Raw genomic sequence first — 20,276 nt, 5'->3', positions numbered from 1 at the left:
GGCAGAAGCATTTTTCAGCAAGATAATGCGCCATGTCACTAGGCCGGAAGTGTGATGGAGTAGTTGGAAGAATGCAGTGGCGAGTTCCAATTGATGTGCTGGCCTCACAAATTGGCAAGTCTGAACTTAACCGAACACATCTGGGATGTGATTGAACGTCGTGTCCGAGCTCATCGCCGCCCCCCCCCCCCCCCCCCCCCCCGAAATTTGCGGGAATTAGGTAACCTGGTGTGCAGATGTGGTGGCAAATCTCTCCAGCGACCTACAATTTTCTCATTGCTTCTGTACCACGACGCACTGCAAGGCTTATCAGTGCAAATGGCCTGCAGCACACATGTACGTGAGTCAAGTAAGAGGTACCACACTTTTATTTCGAGGACAGGTCTAGATATGGAAACGAGGTTTCCCGCAATTCAGACTGTGCTGAAGGGCGCGCAATGTTTTGTATGGATGTTGGTCTGATCTCAGGTGTCAACCGAGTTACTGAAACAAGTGTGGTTTTTCTTTAATGGTACCGTACACTTTTCGTAATGGTATTCATTAGTTCTAGGACGTGCCAAAATTGAAGTTGGATCCTTTCATAAAAGAATTCAAGAAATGTATTAAAACTGGAAAGACATGTGGCCAGAGTGGGCTACGCGGTGTAAACACCTTCAAGCAGAACTCTCATGCCAGGTTCTGTCATTACATGCAGCAAGACAGTCCTAGCTACTAAGATAAAACATCGTTTCCTATACGTCTATGTCAAATGACTCTAGCAGCGGAAGCCTGCACTATTACATTTCAAATGGGTGTATGTTTCCATTTCATTATGGAAACAACTACAGGTTTTTCAGACAATTTTCCATTTAAACTTTTCCCGTTGCTTCTCATTTGTCAAAGCCTAAAGAGGAATGTGGTTCGTTCGTACCTCATAATGATAACAGCCCTATTCGCAGTAGAGTGAAACTACTGTATTAACTTTCTTAGAAGTAAAAATAGCAGTACCTTACATGTCTTTGCCTCCAGACACCTGAATGCTTTTTAAAGGTAAAACGCCTGTTGTCGAGGAAAAAAATGTTTAGATACTACTCGAATTTGCAATTAGACGGAATAAAATTTAAGTAAATTAAAAGTTTAATTCCGAGTTACTGGCATGCCAACCACAAATTGAATATTTTGCTTAACAAAACGTAGGTTTACACTTTAGCTAATAATGGGCTCAATTGTTTACCAGTCGCCGTTCGAGTGATAAGTGACCAGATGAAAGTTCAGTGGATCTTACGCCACTGCATGCTACGGCGATTTGACGGCGCATATCGTCTGGCGTAGCTGGGGCTCAATACTAGACTGCCCCTTCCAGGGCTCCCCATAGAAAGACATCAGAAGTCAAATCAGGGGACCTGGCCGGCCATTGTACTGCAGCATTCAGTGCGATCCAACTATCAGGTAACTGTTCACTCAGTATTTGCTTTGCAACACGGCAAGAGTGAGTTGGGAAGCCGTCGTATTGACACCACATACATTGACACTTATCTACTGTTACCTTTTCTACAAGAAAAGAGACTATTCAAAAGAATGCGAGCATACGTGTTTCCATGTAAAACCTCTGAGACGAAATAAGGTTCCATAACGGGTCTCCCATGATGCTACACCATACCTTTACGTTCCACGGCCACGCGGAGTGGCCGCGCGGTTTGACGCGCCATGTCACAGATTGCGCGGCCCCTCCCACCTGAGGTTCGAGTTCTCCCTAGGGCATGGGTGTGTGCGTTGTCCTTAGCGTTAGTTAGTTTAAGTAGTGTGTAAGTCTAGGGACCGATGACCTCAGCAGCAGTTTTGTCCCTTAGGAATCCACACACATTTGAACATTTGATTTACGTTCCACAGTCGCTGGTGTTCTACACGACAAAGCTAACGTTAATTTTCAGCTGCCCAGTTGTACTTGTTACGTAAATTTACATTACCGTGATTTGTAAACGTTCCTTCTTTGGTAAAGAAAACGTTGGAAAAATTTAGTGTCGTCTCCTAGGCGCTAAATACCAAACCACAAAAATTCCTTCTGTCGATGGAAGATGCGAATGACACTCCTCTTGCTGATCCCACATCCCTTGCCAGTACGTCTCGTGTCACCACTCTGACTGAGAAGCGTCGTAGCCAGAATAGCTTCTTCATGCTGCAATCTTCGTCCTCGTCCTCCGTTTGACGCTGAAACTGCCTGTTGGCACTAGTGACCTAGCATTTCGTGCAAGTGCCTGGGGGTAGGCATCCCAGTACCGTCGTTTCGACAGCATTTCTCTGATATTCGCCGTACAGAAGCAGCATGTGTAACTTTTCGTCATTCGTGTACATACCTGCATGCAAGGAATGCTGAAGCAGAAGTGACCTGCCGACAGACGACACATATCCTGCTAGTTGCACAGTGCAGACAAGTAAACAGTCGAAAGGCTTGATACAACGACGAAGCCTGGCATGAACGTGTTTTCAACGCAATAGTGGATTCCAGTCGATTTACCTTTCCGTTTTCAAATGTTTCTCGAATTCCGATGCGAAGAATTTTAACCTCAAAATTAACAAGCATTACAGGGTGTCAGCGCCAGAGGTACCCAGAGATCTTTGTTTGTATCACAGTACGTATTATGGTTTATAATTCTATTTGTCCAGCATTGTTCACTGGAGCTCAGACTCTTTATGCTTGTTGGTACATTTCAATGTGGGCACCCTCTGTAGCTCACAGGTATCGGAACGGTATTCCATTTCTCGCCACATGTTCGTAAACTTTATGGTCTGTATTGTGGCGAGATCCGTTGTCTCAGGTCTCCAACCTTTGTTCTGTAAAAAAATCAAATGTGTGTTAAATCTTATGGGACTTAACAGCTAAGGTCATCAGTCCCTAAGCTTACACACTACTTAACCTAAATTATCCTAAGGACAAACTCACACACCCATGCCCGAGGGAGGACTCGAACCTCCGCCGAGACCAACCGCACAGTCCATGACTGCAGCGCCTAAGACCGCTCGGCTAATCCCGCGCGGCTTTGTTTTGTAAAGAAAGTCCTTGATTAACCCCATGCTCTGAAATCCGACGGAGTTAGATAGGGGGACCGATAGGCACGGAGCCAAACCAACGCTCAAGAATCGTCTCTACATCTACATTCTACATTTATACTCCGCAAGCCACCCAACAACGGTGTGTGGCGGAGGGCACTTTACGTGCCACTGTCATTACCTCCCTTTCCTGTTCCAGTCGCGTATGGTTCGCGGGAAGAACGACTGTCTGAAAGCCTCCGTGCGCGCTCTAATCTCTCTAATTTTACATTCGTGATCTCCTCGGGAGGTATAAGTAGGGGGAAGCAATATATTCGATACCTCATCCAGAAACGCACCCTCTCGAAACCTGGCGAGCAAGCTACACCGCGATGCAGTGCGCCTCTCTTGCAGAGTCTGCCACTTGAGTTTATTAAACATCTCCGTAACGCTATCACGGTTACCAAATAACCCTGTGACGAAACGCGCCGCTCTTCTTTGGATCTTCTCTATCTCCTCCGTCAGACCGATCTGGTACGGATCCCACACTGATGAGCAATACTCAAGTATAGGTCGAACGAGTGTTTCGTAAGCCACCTCCTTTGTTGATGGACTACATTTTCTAAGCACTCTCCCAATGAATCTCAACCTGGTACCCGCCTTACCAACAATTAATTTTATATGATCATTCCACTTCAAATCGTTCCGCACGCATACTCCCAGATATTTTACAGAAGTAACTGCTACCAGTGTTTGTTCCGCTATCATATAATCATACAATAAAGGATCCTTCTTTCTATGTATTCGCAATACATTACATTTGTCTATGTTAAGGGTCAGTTGCCACTCCCTGCACCAAGTGCCTATCCGCTGCAGATCTTCCTGCATTTCGCTACAATTTTCTAATGCTGCAACTTCTCTGTATACTACAGCATCATCCGCGAAAAGCCGCATGGAACTTCCGACACTATCTACTAGGTCATCTATATATATTGTGAAAAGCAATGGTCCCATAACACTCCCCTGTGGCACGCCAGAGGTTACTTTAACGTCTGTAGACGTCTCTCCCTTGATAACAACACGCTGTGTTCTGTTTGCTAAAAACGCTTCAATCCAGCCACACAGCTGGTCTGATATTCCGTAGGCTCTTACTTTGTTTATCAGGCGACAGTGCGGAACTGTATCGAACGCCTTCCGGAAGTCAAGAAAAATAGCATCTACCTGGGAGCCTGTATCTAATATTTTCTGGGTCTCATGAACAAATAAAGCGAGTTGGGTCTCACACGATCGCTGTTTCCGGAATCCATGTTGATTCCTACATAGTAGATTCTGGGTTTCCAAAAACGACATGATACTCGAGCAAAAGACATGTTCTAAAATTCTACAACAGATCGACGTCAGAGATATAGGTCTATAGTTTTGCGCATCTGCTCGACGACCCTTCTTGAAGACTGGGACTACCTGTGCTCTTTTCCAATCATTTGGAACCCTCCGTTCCTCTAGAGACTTGCGGTACAAGGCTGTTAGAAGGGGGGCAAGTTCTTTCGCGTACTCTGTGTAGAATCGAATTGGTATCCCGTCAGGTCCAGTGGACTTTCCTCTATTGAGTGATTCCAGTTGCTTTTCTATTCTTTGGATACTTATTTCGATGTCAGCCATTTTTTCGTTTGTGCGAGAATTTAGAGAAGGAACTGCAGTGCGGTCTTCCTCTGTGAAACAGCTTTTGAAAAAGGTGTTTAGTATTTCAGCTTTACGCGTGTCATCCTCTGTTTCAATGCCATCATCATCCCGTAGTGTCTGGATATGCTGTTTCGAGCCACTTACTGATTTAACGTAAGACCAGAACTTCCTAGGATTTTCTGTCAAGTCGGTACATAGAATTTTACTTTCGAATTCACTGAACGCTTCACGCATAGCCCTCCTTACGCTGACTTTGACATCGTTTAGCTTCTGTTTGTCTGAGAGGTCTGGGGAAACGAGGGAACATCCCCATGATAGGTGGGTGGGGCACCATCCTGCTGTAAAATGACGCCGGAAGGCATCTGTGGAAATCCTTAGTTCGCCAACATGTCGATTTGGTGTACCTTGTGGCTGTAGATTCCATAAAAACTGGACCAGTCACACCTTGTTCAAGTCGAACCACACATTAACTTTTGGTAAGCCCCTTTCGTACTCAGTCACTTTTACCGGCGTCTCACTTCCCCATATTCCCCTTTGCCAGAGGTGTGGAAGGTATCCTTTACTGAACAGTGCTGCAGTGAGGTAGTGATATTTTCGTCCGTATGATGCAACATTTCAACAGCAAAATCACTTCGTCTGCCATGATCCACCGGCTTCATGCGACGCAAAGTTTGGAGTTCGTAAGCACGCAATCGGAGACGTTTCCATACAGTGTCGTGCTGCGTGTCTAATGAAGCAACGTGGGTTTCTAACAAATGTTCTGTGCAAATGTTCCTCTGTCTATTCATTACCTGTGGTGTAGGAAGAGCTCCAGCATTTAATTATCGAACTTCTTCTTTCTGGAAGCGTTCTGCTCCGCTGATAAATGGATTTACATGTGGGAGACTCCAATTTCCATCCTCTTCCTGCACACCGCTGCACACGTGTTGCAGATTTTAACTCTGCTACCCAAAAGCACACACACTACGTCTTTCGTTGTGGCGTCCACATGTTGACTGTTAGGAATACCTCTGCCAGCTACACAATAAACATATATGCACTTGTGTCATACGACTCAGTGTTCATGAAATGGTGGGAACATCGTCTTGGTGAGAGTCTCTGCCGACAAGAACATAAAATATCAAATTCTTTCATTAAAAGCATTTGTTCGTCGATACATCTAGCCCGGAAACCTGTGAATCACTGTACTCGTCTCTTCAACCGCTTTCGGATGCTATTAAAAGAAGTATTTCATTCTGTTTAAAAAAGTTCTGCTTGTTTTAATATCTCGATCTATAGCAAAGTGAAGGCTCTTTATCACATAGCAATAGCACGTGCACATTAACTTACTATCATTTGCAGAAACACTCGTTTCGGTACCTGGAACCGTTTAAGCAATAAAAGGGGTGTTACGTCTTACATCATCCATCCTGTTTATACCTCTTTCTTATTAAAAAAAAAACTTGGGAAGCAACTAAGGCATTCTTTTTAATTGATTACATGATTAGAATTTGTTAGCACCCTTAGCCACAGGGCTCTCTTCATTAATACTGATACCAGTGGCTTCACCCGGCAGTTATCTTTCGTAATATTTTTCAGAAGACGAGTAAGGGCGATTAAACTGTATTCCTGCGGGTGGGAGTACTAGTTTGATAATTTTCATATCCATCGCAACTCATTCTTTAGTAATTTTTCAAGCGTTAACTGCAACAGAAGGTAATCACATGTGGCCAGCATGAAGCGAGTCAACACAAAGCTTTAAAAATATCTGTAACGTTTGAGAAGGTCCTACCATGTCACTAATCAATTAATTTTCCGGGTCAGATTGCATTATCCAAGTCTGTCGTTAATATAAAAATCAGTGTGAAATTTGTTCATTATTTCGTTCAAATCATCAGTTAAAGTTTGGCAAGACCTGGAAAGCTTTCATGTTAGAAGTACGAATATTCTTCCAACCTTTTCAAAGAAACTTAATATTACCCTTCGATATCCCCCCTTGGACTCCTACGGCTTTATGGACAGCCCTGCAGGAGTCATGGTGTCAATTCCCTCGAGCACTGCTTCAAACATCAGTCGAGTCCATACTACGTCATGTACTGGCAGTTCTGGGAGCTCTCAGGGGGCCCTACACTATATTAGGCGGGTGTACCAGTTTCTTTATCTCTTCAGTGTGCATGGTTCTGTGTACTTAACGGGGTTCTTTACAACTCATGTAATTCCATCACCGTAGATTGTAAGGAGTCGATGAAAGGAGGATTTTTCATTCCTTTCATCATCTGCGTTTCAATTAAGGAGGGGGTTATTTTCCCTCTCTCTCCCCCTTCCTCTCTCACTCTCTCTCTCTCTCTCTCTCTCACTCTCTAAACGATACATGTAATGTCGCTATCGATTATGATCCTCCCTCCCCTCCCCCCCCCCCCCCCACGTGTCCCTGTTCCGCAATAAAAAAGTTATACTGCATGGAAGCCACTCTGAGGCAAGAATACCTTTACGACTTTCCGCCTGAGAGTCGGGGTTTTGCGGAACTAGCATATTTTCTTCTGGATATGGTAAGACCATGCCTCTGAACGCGTTGCGGTGGTGCCCCATGTGGGCGAATACCAGTGTAGTCTTTGATTTAGATGGTCTTAATCTTTTTCTTGTATTAATGCAGGTTCTTGATCGGATATTTATATGGGCTAGATGGTATCGTTTCGCTAGTCGGATGTGGTTCGGAGTTATATATAATGTATTTAAAGATGCGTCTTGGATTAGTGTCCGTAGTTGCTTAAAAAGAAGAATGGAGGTTCCATCAGGAGTTGCTTGCACTAAGGCCACCATATCAGTATTAACAAAAGGAGAATCAGCGTTGGTCGTTGAAGTAGAAATCTTTATTTCTGTTTAAAAACGATTTCAGTTAATGCGTGACCACTGCGTGATGTTTGACAATCGTTGAAGGGATTTTAAATCCTTCTTTACACCTACAATAAAGTGTCTATTTTTCTCGGTAAATGCATTTCTTTTTGTAGTGACTTGGCAAGACAGCCAAGCCACTCGGAGGTAGCCGAAAGGCACGCGTTTAAGCTCACGCAGACTGGCGTGAGGTCTGGAACAGGACAATGTCTTGAGAATAGCAAATAAAGTACGAAGATCTTGTAGTACTTAACTTTAATCCATAATTGGAGAACATCGCTCTTGTTGATACATCAATAATAATCTCAATATAAACTGGTAATGGCGCCTTGCTAGGTCGTAGCAAATGACGTAGCTGAAGGCTATGCTAACTATCGTCTCGGCAAATGAGAGCGTATTTGTCAGTGTAGCATCGCTAGCAAAGTCGGCTGTACAACTGGGGCGAGTGCTAGGAAGTCTCTCTAGACCTGCCGTATGGTGGCGCTCGGTCTGCAATCACTGACAGTGGCGACACGCGGGTCCGACGTATACTACCGGACCGCGGCCGATTTAAAGGCTACCACCTAGCAAGTGTGGTGTCTGGCAGTGACACCACACTTTTTATTGATAAAAAACACCATCAGTGGCCTGTAATGAAACATGTTTAGAAGTAGGCTTTCTATCTAGATGCAAAAACAGTTTGTTACAAAAGATATTAATGTGCGACTTTATTTTGGGAATTTTACGTCCGATCAGGAACTGGCACCTGCTTACAAGTTTTCCATGTAATACCTCGTTTGGCACTGCTGTATTTTCCCTAATCTCACACTACTTTGCAGCACTGCAGATTTCTTGACTTGAAACACAACACAGTATGGCAGCCACTACTGTTCGTATACCTCTGTCTAAAAGTGTATCAGAAAGCTTGTGTTGCCAACTTAACAGTTAGTTTTATTGTGTTACATAATACACGCGTCAGACATATGACGAAGCGCTGATTAACATTTTTAGATCATGTAAATGCCAAAACTAGAGGTTACGTTGACAACACTTTGAAGTGCGGTGAAATGGAACACCTGTAGCCGTCCTTGTGATGTCATTTACTTTATGGCTACCAGTTTCTGTGGACGATCTTCAGGCCTTAGCTGACGCTGAGGGGCGAACACCATTCGTATACAAGATTCATCAGTGGCCAACATCTAAACTGATTCAACTGGTTTTCACGGAATACCTGTAACAGCCATGTTGTTTCTCCAACCATCAACTACCAACTACGGTCTCATCTTGATAGTAGATTGTTGGAGAGGCAACATCGGTATTACATGTAGTATGCGAAAACCAGTTATAAATGTTGGTCACTGATTAATCATGTATACGGATGATGTTAACCCCCTCAGCGTTAGCTATGGACTGAAGATGGTGACCTGAAGCACCGAAACTGGTAGCCGTATAATAAATGACGTTCTAAGGTCGGCTGCATGTGTTCTATTTTAGTACATAAGTGAACCGCTGAAGTCCCTCAGACCAGTCACAAGGATGAAACAGAAACACATAGAAGTCATATAATTGTAGTTTGGATAGCGTGGACTGTAATGTGGGTGCCAGGCTGTGGCGAAAATAAATGAAATCTTATAGTTTGCTAGTTGGTGGAGCCATCCATGGCACACTATGTTTAATTGTTTTAGTATCAATTTGCATAAATTAAAAGACTGAAAGAAATTATCGATGCAGCCAGCTACTATGTAGTTGAAAAGCAAATAAGAGGATAAACTTTATAATAATAATGTGTATTCACGTATGATACATTACTGCTCTTTTTGAGGGAAATGCAGTCTTAGCTTAATGATGTCTCTTAGATGTTCATCATTGTCAGTGAAAACCTTGCGCCCTTCTGCATATTTAAAGTAAATCGCTTAACCCTCAACAAAAAAGGGAGACATTTGCCCTATCATGATTTGCGCTTAGAACCTTAGGTTCTTAGGATGTCGGCGAGGAAGCTCACTTGGGAAAAATGGAAGAAATTATGTAGTCATACAAGTTGTAAAAATTTAAATTCAAAGATTTATTTCCATTAACACGCAAAAAATAACGTCCTTCTTAAGCGGTTGCTGGTGCCTGATTTACTCATGAGATAACATTTCACAATACATGCCAAAAAAAGCTTCTGTTCTATGAATCACACACGAAATTCAAGGAAGGGAAAGGATAGATTCGCCACGAGGGCTGAGTTCCAGTACAGCACTCGTAGCTGCCGCATCGAGGTCGCGAAGTGGGGCCGAGGCAGTTTCAGATACGTTTTTACAGTCTGACGATAATTTAGAGATTTGTAGTTTTAGCTTGACGATGTCCGCTAAGGGCAAACGGTAGTCACTTTTATTCTGAAGAAGGTTGGGTTATCCCGACTGAAACCTAGGTAAATTCTAGGTAAACGTTGCAACTGAGGCTGTTGGTTATTAAAATTAAAAGTAAGCTTCTCTGGATAGGACACACTTCCACATCTCACAGTTGCGTAGAGCAAAGCAAGTCCTGAATAACTCAGTAAATCATAAAAATCCTACCATTCCATATTCTGAATAGAAATAAAGGTGCAAAAGAAAATGATTAAATAATTGAAATAGGCAGAAGACTTACACAACGTCATCACAATTCTAAGTTACCAAACTCGCACTTAACCTATAGTGCTCACTCGTCAAATCCCACCAGCACAGTGCCTATCCACACTGGCTGCTCAACGAACCACCCAGGTAGATAGAAGTGACCAAAGGGGTTCCTCCCGCCAGTAAACTTTGCAAATTACGCAGAGGAGACAAACCTCTATGCCTTGGTGACGCTGTTAAACGTTGGCCATACTCTCACCACAGCACACGGAAAATGCTGCCCCATGAACCACCTTGGAAATACAAAGCAGACACACACATTCACACACTCCCTCATGCGAGTTACAAGCAACATAAAACAGAGTTACATGGAAAACAGTGGATAACAATTATATACACATAAACATGTTTTAACCTGGTGCAGAACACACGTCGTTTACATCATAATGTTAACTATGGCTGAAATACTATAGTCCTCTGCCCAGTGTCCTCCCGGATTAAGTTAACAAGCGCACCGAAAATAAGAGATGCCAATATGAGACACAATAACGAGGTAAACCAGCCAAATCATGAAATGGTTCTTACAGAGACGTTTCACACTACTCACAGATTAACTCACAGACACTATTGTAAATGTGAAGAGCTTCATGAATTTTTAATTGTGTGCCCTTGGCAACTTTGGACGCCACAAGCCTTGCGGCTGAGTTTTCTTGGTTTTGCAAGGATTCTAACATTTTGTTGGGGAAAATATGCACTTGTTGATTTCACTTAAATATTGGACACGGCGGTACTAGTTCTCTGCTGCAGCCCATATTAGTTAATTAATCACGAATTAAGGTGCACATCAGTATGACACGCCAATAACGTTGTTACTATTGGTGTAGCAGTTGTGTCGGGGCACTTTAAACATATAGTCTCTTCAATCAAAGGACCAAATGAATAAAACGATACATAATTAAAACATTAAAATTTGGAAAATTCCTGAAGTGTGACAATATAAATAAGCCTAACGAAAGTATTCGTTTTCCAGTTAATGTTTTTAATTGGAGGCTTTATTATAGTTTTAATTTATATCTAGCACATTTATTGTAAGTAGGCATACCAATAAACTACAGTACCACTTAAAAGATGTGAACTTTTCATTCAAGTTGCCTATGTAAATCGGTGCCTGTGAGACCTGGAACCGCTTTATCAGCTCTCCAGAATTTGATTTCTATCTTTTCACTTATAAATAATTTCTCTTCCGAATGCCTTCCACGCATAACAACTTTTTCCTCTTTCAGTACCGTCTGAAACTGTAGTTAATAGTTGACGCCGCAGTATTAAGTTTCTCATACTTTGCATTTACCATGTTGCAGTAACCACGATGGCCTTAAGGATCTACGATTTGTTTCTCTTTTTTTATAGGTGAGCGTTATCAGTGTCCCGGATACTGGCGGACCACCACGCACTGGAACATTGGTGGTATCACTTCCTGTCCAATATGGCAAGTTAAGATTCAATAGTAATAATTTTAGCTTATTCTCCCATCGATTCTTCACAAAGTGATTGTGGAAATGACACATATATTTTGCTTTGATTTCAATTTGAATTATTAATCTTCAAATTAGTTTCATTTGACGTGCTTGAAATGTGATGGAGACTAAGCTTTTGAGAATCCATGACCACGTTTCCTCCAGAAATATGTATTCAAAATTTCGCTTAATGTGGTGTTGGGAAGACATAAAATACAAGAGCCAACCAGAGTCAAGGGAGCGAATTGACAGCTGATTTTCAGAAGTACAGAGACGTTTATCGTTTAATTGTTGCCGATATAGTTCTGAAGTGGTAAGGTCTTTAAATCCCAGGGAGCATTATAGTTGGATAAGGAAATAAAGCGATAGGGATGGACAAAGTCTAAAGCGTTCTTTACTAAAGATTCATTAGAGATCCGTGTCAGGAATGAATATGTCGCCAGCCAATAGCACACGGATTTATTCTACAGATGCTGCCTCGAAACTACCGATCATTGAAAAGCATGAACAGTGTCAGTTTGCCCAAACACCGGCGAAACTGATGTATATAGCTGTGCAAGAAGTTTGGTTTTTTACCATGTCATACTAAGATCGAACTACCTTTCGTCTGCATCTTTGTGATAGTGGCAATGAATGGCGGATTCATTTGAATCTGTCTCTTCTTCTTCTACTAATTTCCGGACATGCAGCCGGATCCCGTCGCCATTCTGCCACGATATTTCGGCCCAGAGACGTCCGGCCGTCATCAGGTGAGTACACAACTACTGAAGAGCCCAGGAGCAGTCGCGGTATTTATGCCGAATCTCGCGCATGCGAAATGTACTGGCATCCTACAGCGCATGCGTCAGGTGTTGACATGCGCGGCATAGCCGAGTTGTACGTGCTGCCCTCGGTGGTGAAAATAAAGGTTCATCTAGTCATTGAGTATCGAATGACACTGTCGATTCCGCTGTGATTGTATAATTTTAATAACAGGATTCCAATTTTTATCCAGCTGAAAGCCGTTGTCACGATTTATAAGATTATTGGCAAGACGTATTTCCACTGATTCCTTGATTACGGAATCCCAAAAACCGGAAACCGGGGCTAAAATTTTTGTCCCATTGTATTCCATTGAACGTCCCAATGAAATACAGTGCTCTGCTACTGCCGATTTTGACGGTTGCCGCAGACGGGTGTATCTTTCATGTTCTATACATCGTTCATGGACAGTTCTTGTCGTCTGGCCAATATATGCAGCGCCACATTCACAGGGAATTTTGTAGACGCCTGCTTTCTTCAGTTGTAAATCGTCTTTAACGGATCCAACCAGGGCCCGCTTCTTTGCTGGTGGACGGAAGATAACCTTGATTTTATTTTTCTTGAGTAATCGGCCTATTTTCGACGACACATTCACGGCGTATGGAAGGGACGCAGTTGATTTTAAAGTCGTCATCTGCGTCCTCAGTGCGTTGCTTCTTGTTATGATAGTTGCGCATGGTCTTCCTTATTTGGCGAGAAGTGTAGCCATTCTCTTTGAAAACCTTCTCCAAGTGTTCTAATTCTGCGTAGACGTTTTCATCATCCGATATTATATGCGCTCGATGTATTAAGGTACTGAGAACACCGGCTGTTTGTGCTGGGTGATGGCAGCTTGACGCCTGGAGATACAGATCTGTGTGAGTCGGTTTCCTGTACACAGAATGTCCTAATGACCCATCATTTTTACGGCGTACTAGCACGTCTAGAAATGGTAAAGTGCCCTCTTTTTCAATCTCCATCGTAAATTTGATGTTCTCATGTAACGAGTTTAAGTGATGAAGGAATTTCTCCAGTTCCTGTCTGCCATGAGGCCATACAACAAAAGTATCATCTACGTACCGCCAGAAGACCGTAGGCTTTAAAACAGCAGACTCAAGTGCTTTCTCCTCAAAGTCCTCCATAAAGAGATTAGCTGCCACATGCGACAAAGGGCTCCCCATGGCGACGCCGTCTGTTTGTTCGAAGAATTTGTCATTGAATAAAAAGTACGTTGAGGAGAGTATATGTTCAAACAAGGCCGTCATTTCTGCACTGAATAAGTTACCAATAAGATGTAATGATTCCATTAAAGGCACTTTGGTAAAAAGTGAGGCCACATCAAAGCTGACTAATAAATCCGAGCTGCTAAGCTTAACTTCCTTCAAGCGACTGACAAAATCCTCGGAATTACGTATATGGTGACAACACTTACCCACATACGGCTTTAGTAATGGGGCCAGATATTTTGCTGTAGAATAGGTCGCAGCACCAATATTACTCACTATTAATCGTAGTGGGGCACCATCCTTGTGTATCTTCGGAAGACCGTAGAGTCTTGGTGGTACTGCATTGTGTGGTCTCAAGCTCTTGATAACTTGTTCAGGTAGAGAACAGTCGTTCAAAAGGGTAGGAGTTTTCCTTGATATTCGGCTTGTTGGGTCCTTTTCAATTCTACGGTACGTAGAATCATTTAGCTGACAATATATCTTCTCGTTGTAGGTTTCTCTTGTCAGAAGAACTGTGGCGTTACCCTTATCCGCAGGCAGTACGACTGTGCTAGTATCTTCTCTCAGGCTGCGGAGAGCAGCTCTTTCAGCTGGCGAGATGTTACTCCGTTGTGGCGCACATTTCAACAACGTACGGCAAGATTCACGTCGAATTTCGTCTGCAGAATCCACAGGGAGACGTCTAATGGCTTCCTCAATGGAACTGATGAAATCCGTTAAAGGCAGTGAGGCAGGTGTAGGAGCGAAGTTTAAACCTTTCGCAAGTACTGACATCGTCGCATCGTCAAAAGATTTCTCCGTGAGGTTCACCACGGATCGTCCAGAGATAGCTTCTTGCGGCTTTCGTGTTACGAGTTGGCTAAACTTCGCATTTTGCCTGTTCGTACTGTCCCTGTGAGCCCAGTCTGCCTTGGCCCAGGATACACCATTAATCCAGTCCCAACTAAGGGAAGAACATCTTGCTGCAATCTTCAGATGTAAATAAAATAAATTCCTGTCGACAGCGTCTAACTCACGACGCGTAAAACGGATTCGTTCTCTTACTAAAGCCAGACTCGCCTTGCGTTTTATATTGTTGGCGGCCACACTATTAATAAAATGAACAACTCTGGCGAAAGTTGGAATCTAGTTATTGTCTCTACACTTCAGTAAAAAAATTTTAGTGATCACAGCAATCTGTTGAGAGGCCAGACAAATGTGTGGTTCCTGAAGAGGGGCAGCAGGCTTTTCAGTAGTTGCAAGGGCAACAGTCTGGATGATTGACTGATCTGGCCTTGTAACAATAACCAAAACGGCCTTGCTGTGCTGGTACTGCGAACGGCTGAAAGCAAGGGGAAACTACAGCCGTAATTTTTCCCGAGGGCATGCAGCTTTACTGTATGATTAAATGATGATGGCGTCCTCTTGGGTAAAATATTCCGGAGGTAAAATAGTCCCCCATTCGGATCTCCGGGCGGGGACTACTCAAGAGGATGTCGTTATCAGGAGAAAGAAAACTGGCGTTCTACGGATCGGAGCGTGGAATGTCAGATCCCTTAATCGGGCAGGTAGGTTAGAAAATTTAAAAAGGGAAATGGATAGGTTGAAGATAGATATAGTGGGAATTAGTGAAGTTCGGTGGCAGGAGGAACAAGACTTCTGGTCAGGTGACTACAGGGTTATAAACACAAAATCAAATAGGGGTAATGCAGGAGTAGGTTTAATAATGAATAGGAAAATAGGAATGCGGGTAAGCTACTACAAACAGAATAGTGAACGCATTATTGTGGCCAAGATAGATACGAAGCCCACACCTACTACAGTAGTACAAGTTTATATGCCAACTAGCTCTGCAGATGACGAAGAAATTGAAGAAATGTTTGATGAAATAAAAGAAATTATTCAGATTGTGAAGGGAGACGAAAATTTAATAGTCATGGGTGACTGGAATTCGAGTGTAGGAAAAGGGAGAGAAGGAAACATAGTAGGTGAATATGGATTGGACCTAAGAAATGAAAGAGGAAGCCGCCTGGTAGAAATTTGCACAGAGCACAACATAATCATAACTAACACTTGGTTTAAGAATCATGAAAGAAGGTTGTATACATGGAAGAACCCTGGAGATACTAAAAGGTATCAGATAGATTATATAATGGTAAGACAGAGATTTAGGAACCAGGTTTTAAATTGTAAGACATTTCCAGGGGCAGATGTGGACTCTGACCACAATCTATTGGTTATGACCTGTAGATTAAAACTGAAGAAACTGCAAAAAGGTGGGAATTTAAGGAGATGGGACCTGGATTAACTGAAAGAACCAGAGGTTGTACAGAGTTTCAGGGAGAGCATAAGGGAACAATTGACAGGAATGGGGGAAAGAAATACAGTAGAAGAAGAATGGGTAGCTTTGAGGGACGAAGTAGCGAAGGCAGCAGAGGATCAAGTAGGTAAAAAGACGAGGGCTAGTAGAAATCCTTGGGTAACAGAAGAAATATTGAATTTAATTGATGAAAGGAGAAAATACAAAAATGCAGTAAATGAAGCAGGCAAAATGGAATACAAACGTCCCAAAAATGAGATCGACAGGAAGTGCAAAATGACTAAGCAGGGATGGCTAGAGGACAAATGTAAGGATGTAGAGGCCTATCTCACTAGGGGTAAGATAGATACTGCCTACAGGAAAATTAAAGAGACCTTTGGAGATAAGAGATCGACTTGTATGAATATCAAGAGCTCAGATGGAAACCCAGTTCTAAGCAAAGAAGGGAAAGCAGACAGGTGGACCGAGCGAGGTGGCGCAGTGGTTAGACACTGGACTCGCATTCGGGAGGACGACGGTTCAATCCCGCGTCCGGCCATCCTGATTTAGGTTTTCCGTGATTTCTCTAACTCGTTCCAGGCAAATGCCGGGATGGTTCCTTTCAAAAGGCACGGCCGCCTTTCTTCCCCATCCTTCCCTAATCTGATGAGACCGAAGACCTCGCTGTCTGGTCTCCTTCCCCCAACAAACCAACCAACCAGCAGAAAGGTGCAAGGAGTATATAGAGGGTCTATACAAGGGCGATGTACTTGAGGACAATATTATGGAAATGGAAGAGGATGTAGATGAAGATGAAATGGGAGATACGATACTGCGTGAAGAGTGTGACAGAGCACTGAAAGACCGGAGTCGAAACAAGGCCCCCGGAGTAGAAAACATTCCATTGAAACTACTGACGGCCTTGGGAGAGCCAGTCCTGACAAAACTCTACCATCTGGTGAGCAAGATGTATGAAACAGGCGAAATACCCTCAGACTTCAAGAAGAATATAATAATTCCAATCCCAAAGAAAGCAGGTGTTGACAGGTGTGAAAATTACCGAACTATCAGTGTAATACGTCACAGCTGCAAAATACTAACACGAATTCTTTACAGACGAATGGAAAAACTAGTAGAAGCCAACCTCGGGGAAGATCAGTTTGGATTCCGTAGAAAAACTGGAACACGTGAGGCAATACTGACCTTACGACTTTTCTTAGAAGAAAGATTAAGGAAAGGCAAACCTACGTTTCTAGCATTTGTAGACTTAGAGAAAGCTTTTGACAATGTTGACTGGAATACTCTCTTTCAAATTCTAAAGGTGGCGGGGGTAAAATACAGGGAGCAAAAGGCTATTTACAATTTGTACAGAAACCAGATGGCAGTTATAAGAGTCGAGGGACACGAAAGGGAAGCAGTGGTTGGGAAGGGAGTAAGACAGGTTTGTAGCCTCTCCCCGATGTTGTTCAACCTGTATATTGAGCAAGCAGTAAAGGAAACGAAAGAAAAATTCGGAGTAGGTATTAAAACTCATGGAGAAGAAATAAAAGCTTTGAGGTTCGCCGATGACATTGTAATTCTGTCAGAGACAGCAAAGGACTTGGAAGAGCAGTTGAATGGAATGGACACTGTCTTGAAAGGAGGATATAAGATGAGCATCAACAAAAGCAATACAAGGATAATGGAATGTAGTCTAATTAAGTCGGGTGATGCTGAGGGAATTAGATTAGGAAATGAGGCACTTAAAGAAGTAAAGGAGTTTTGCTATTTGGGGAGTAAAATAACTGATGATGGTCGAAGTATAGAGGGTATAAAATGTAGGCTGGCAATGGCAAGGAAAGCGTTTCTGAAGAAGAGAAATTTGTTAACATCCAGTATTGATTTAAGTGTCAGGAAGTCATTTCTGAAAGTATTCGTATGGAGTGTAGCCATGTATGGAAGTGAAACATGGACGATAACTAGTTTGGACAAGAAAAGAATAGAAGCTTTCGAAATGTGGTGCTACAGAAGAATGCTGAAGATTAGATGGGTAGATCACATAACTAATGAGGAAGTATTGAATAGGATTGGGGAGAAGAGGAGTTTGTGGCACAACTTGACCAGAAGAAGGGATCGGTTGGTAGGACATGTTCTGAGGCATCAAGGGATCACCAATTTAGTAATGGAGGGCAGCGTGGAGGGTAAAAATCGTAGAGGGAGACCAAGAGATGAATACACTAAGCAGATTCAGAAGGATGTAGGTTGCAGTAGGTACTGGGAGATGAAAAAGCTTGCACAGGATAGAGTAGCATGGAGAGCTACATCAAACCAGACTCAGGACTGAAGACCACAACAACAACAGCAACCTGGCTCTTTTCTCACGTAATTTATCCAGTCCGTGGATATCCTGAACCATCTCCTCCCCGTAAAGGTATTTGATGTGACTTCTGAAATTTTCCCGGCGTATTTCTTCTTCTAATAATTTCCGGGTATGCAGCCGGATACCGTCGACATTCTGCCATGATTCTGGTTGAGGATATCCACGTACTGGATAAATAAACGTGAGAAAAGAGCCAGGTTGCTGTGTTCACAAAATTTTTTTACTGAAATGTAGAGACAATAACTAGATTCCAACTTTCGTCAGAGTTGTTCATTTTATTAATAGTGTGGCCGCCAACAATATAAAACGCAAGGCGAGTCTGGCTTTAGTAAGAGAACAAATCCGTTTTACGCGTCGTGAGTTAGACGCTGTCGCCAGGAATTTATATTATTTACATCTGAAGATTGCAGCAAGATGTTCTTCCCTTAGTTGGGACTGGATTAACGTGTATCCTGGGCCAATGCAGACTGTGCTCACAGGGACAGTACGAACAGGCAAAATGCGAAGTTTAGCCAACTCGTAACACGAAAGCCGCAAGAAGCTATCTCTGGACGATCCGTGGTGAACCTAACGGAGAAATCTTTTGACGATGCAACGATGTCAGTACTTGCGAAAGGTTTAAACTTCGCTCCTACACCTGCCTCACTGCCTTTAACGGATTTCATCAGTTCCATTGAGGATGCCATTAGACGTCTCCCTGTGGATTCTGCAGACGAAATTCGACGTGAATCTTGCCGAACGTTACTGAAATGAGCGCCACAACGGAGTAACACCTCGCCAGCTGAAAGAGCTGCTCTCCGCAGCCTGAGAGAAGATACTAGCACAGTCGTACTGCCTGCGGATAAGGGTAACGCCACAGTTCTTCTGACAAGAGAAACCTACAACGAGAAGATATATTGTCAGCTAAATGATTCTACGTACCGTAGAATTGAAAAGGACCCAACAAGCCGAATATCAAGGAAAACTGCTACCCTTTTGAACGACTGTTCTCTACCTGAACAAGTTATCTAGAGCTTGAGACCACACAATGCAGTACCACCAAGACTCTACGGTCTTCCGAAGATACACAAGGATGGTGCCCCACTACGATTAATAGTGAGTAATATTGGTGCTGCGACCTATTCTACAGCAAAATATCTGGCCTCATTACTAAAGCCGTATGTGGGCAAGAGTTGTCACCATATACGTAATTCCGAGGATTTTGTCAGTCGCTTGAAGGAAGTTAAGCTTAGCAGCTCGGATTTATTAGTCAGCTTTGATGTGGCCTCACTTTTTACCAAAGTGCCTTTAATGGAATCATTACATCTTATTGGTAACTTATTCAGTGCAGAAATGACGGCCTTGTTTGAACATATACTCTCCTCAACGTACTTTTTATTCAATGACAAATTCTTCGAACAAACAGACGGCGTCGCCATGGGGAGCCCTTTGTCGCCTGTGGCAGCTAATCTCTTTATGGAGGACTTTGAGGAGAAAGCACTTGAGTCTGCTGTTTTAAAGCCTACGGTCTTCTGGCGGTACGTAGATGATACTTTCGTTGTATGGCCTCATGGCAGACAGGAACTGGAGAAATTCCTTCATCACTTAAACTCATTAGATGAGAACATCAAATTTACGATGGAGATTGAAAAAGAGGGCACTTTACCGTTTCTAGACGTGCTAGTACGCCGTAAAAATGATGGGTCATTAGGACATTCTGAGTACAGGAAACCGACTCACACAGATCTGTATCTCCAGGCGTCAAGCTGCTATCACCCAGCACAAACAGCCGGTGTTCTCAGTACCTTAATACATCGAGCGCATATAATATCGGATGATGAAAACCTCCTCGCAGAATTAGAACACTTGGAGAAGGTTTTCAAAGAGAATGGCTACACTTCTCGCCAAATAAGGAAGACCATGCGCAACTATCATAACAAGAAGCAACGCACTGAGGACGCAGATGACGACTTTAAAATCAACTGCGTCCCTTCCATACGCCGTGCA

The sequence above is a fragment of the Schistocerca americana genome, chromosome 1, assembly GCF_021461395.2.
Source record: "Schistocerca americana isolate TAMUIC-IGC-003095 chromosome 1, iqSchAmer2.1, whole genome shotgun sequence".
NCBI classification, from domain to species: domain Eukaryota; kingdom Metazoa; phylum Arthropoda; class Insecta; order Orthoptera; family Acrididae; genus Schistocerca; species Schistocerca americana.
This window is presented reverse-complemented; position numbering follows the sequence as displayed.